Raw genomic sequence first — 2,693 nt, 5'->3', positions numbered from 1 at the left:
ACTGTGTTTTGCCCTGTTTTCTTTGTTGTTTGTGATGGACTTATTCCTAAGAAAGGGTATCAGCGAATGACCAGCGAACAAAACATTGTCAAGTGCCCAAAATAGAAAATAAACCAGAATTGAAGATAGTTTCTTTTAAGACTTTACTGCTGTGGTGTTGAGTAGAAAATATAAAGGTAAAAAATGCCTGTGCTGTTTTATATTGCCTTTAGAAATTAATCTAATACAAAGCCCAAGGAAAAAGGTTTCCTAAGTGCATGTTTCAGGGCATAATTATTTTTGTAAGAAATTTTTGTTATCACTATACTTGGTCTAATTGGGATCTGGATACGCCTATGTACTTCCTGCAGTCAACAAAAGAAGAACAGCTGCATTTACAGATACGCTTATTGATTGTTCCTAATCCAGTTGAGGTAAGAAATAAGAGCATATTATTTTCGATTAGGCTAGCGTTTGACTAGATGCTTTTTAATTCAGTAGAGAGCTGCTGCTGTGCATGTGCTCCATTTTATGAAGCAATTGCAAGTAAAATGGTTTGAAGGAGGAGGAGGGAGTATAAAGGTCGATAATATTAAGATAGGTTCTTGGCGCATACGAGAAAGTACCTGCATCAAACTAAGGGATGTCTCATCTCTCTGAGTTATAAGCAGCCATTTCTACTTTTTTGGGTTGAAAAATGTGTTTTTAATCTTATTATCTTTCCATCTAAATCTGCTCTTGGAGGCTGTCTAGATAAATTTTAACTTGTTGGAAGGTTCTTGCTAGTCTGTTCTGGGGACATAGAGGTGCTTCTCTGAGGAGAACTACTTGTTAATGCCTAAAAGAAGTCTAGCTGCTCTATTCTCTGCTTTGGCCCAGAAAATAACCAGCTGTAAGATTTTGGCATCAACCCTGTCTCTTAAAAGCGATCTGTCAAGAGGGGAAGAAGAACAAAACCATGCATTTCACTCTTTGTGTGCAAGGCAGCAAGAGACGAGTGAGTGAGCGAGCGTGTGTTGAGGGATGGGAAGACAGGATGGTTATTGTTTTGATGTTTTTTTTCTTTCAATCCCCTCATCTTCCCTTTTGAAGAAGAGAGTCATACTTTTCTGTGGATGAGTGGTTATTTGAAAACCAATATAATCATGTCATATGTGTCAGAAGGGTAAAAGCTTAGGTATTTGAGAGAGAAGGAGATTTTTAGCCAGATTGCTTAAGGTTAAGGGAGATTAATGTTGCGGTGATTTATATTTTGCTTTGTGCTAAAAGTAAAAAGGTGATTTGATATTACATTTTAAAAGTGTTTTATTGCTCTAAAATTTAAAAGGTCAGCAAAAACACCCACCATGGAGGACATTTTTCTTACTCTGTTCCATTTACATCATAAAGTAGAAATGGATAAAGCACACATGCAATCTGAAAGAAACGATAGTGGCAGCTTGCTGTCAGAGGTCAGGAGCCTGAAACTCCCAGTGAAATGTGGGGTGAATTGTAGATTTTGAGGTTACTGATTTCTGGTTTTGAAAGTATGATGTTCTTTATTTGTGCTTGTTCTGCTGGCTCCCAGTAAACCCTTCTGTTTTTCTTCAAAGAACAGAAGGGATTTCTGCTTGTTAATACTCATTTAGTACTTATGAAGTCATCACTTCTACTTCTCTAATTTTTTTTACCTCTTTAGCTTGCCAGGCTGTAGTCATGGAATATATTTCACTCTCATGCTACAAAAATCCTTTTTTTTTTTTATAATTTACTAGAAAATAATTTGTTGGTAATGACTCTTGAGATGTTTTTCATGGCGATGCTGATCAAATGACATGACTCAGATGTTCCCATCCTCCACTCCTTCCCCTTTGTTCTCTTAAAAACTGACTTCTGTATTCTGAAATTTTCACTCTTTTACCCCTCTACACTGGGCCCGAGCCATTTGTACTGTGTGATTCTCTTTCTCTCTTGCAGGAGTGGGTGGAGAGGGGGAGTGGTAGAAAGGGCGAACTCCTGTTTGGAGGCCCTGTTCAGTTCCCAGCAGAGAGCTCTGGAGACTGCAATGCCAAGTATGTTCCTTCTCCCTGCTTCCTGACCCTCCGCTGCGTGCCACTTCTGCAGGCTGGAGTGTGTCTGGAGAGCAAAAGCCTTCATGGTTTTGTTTCTTGGAATATGCTTTATCCAAATGGAAGGAACAGTTCTGTTGTTTGCAGTGTCCTTAAGACTTTGCGTGATGCAGCAGCCTGCAGGGAACCACCTTAGAGATGCCAGGGTCAGATACTGATCTGCAGTAAACTAAAGTGTTTATTGTCAAGAGATCTAGTAATCTGTTTTGCTTTTCTGTATTTCTCTGTTGCTTTGATCAGAAAGTCTTCTTGAATTAAGTGGATTAATTATGTGAAGACTCAGGTTTTTTTTTTTTAATCTCACTTATGAAATTTTTACAGATACCTTATGCAAGTCTAACAGAATGAGTTGCTGATGTAGACTCTTAGTATGCTGGCTTAAATAGGTAATTACTAGCGGAATACAGGAAAGAGGTTGTCTGATCTTTAAGGCTGTAGCAGACGAATTGTAAGAAACAATGTTCGAGCAGGGGTCTATGCGTCCTGCTTTAGCTCTTCTAAAATGTAAAGGCAACTCCCAAAAGGAAGGTGACTCATTGAATATCGGTGTTGCTAGTGTTCGCTCCAGCTCTCTCTGCATTCCCCTTCACAGTGGCATTGGGTGCC

The sequence above is a fragment of the Fulmarus glacialis genome, unplaced genomic scaffold, assembly GCF_000690835.1.
Source record: "Fulmarus glacialis isolate BGI_N327 unplaced genomic scaffold, ASM69083v1 scaffold13837, whole genome shotgun sequence".
Taxonomy (NCBI): domain Eukaryota; kingdom Metazoa; phylum Chordata; class Aves; order Procellariiformes; family Procellariidae; genus Fulmarus; species Fulmarus glacialis.
The sequence above is the reverse complement of the archived record's forward strand: the minus strand, read 5'-3'. Positions refer to the sequence as shown.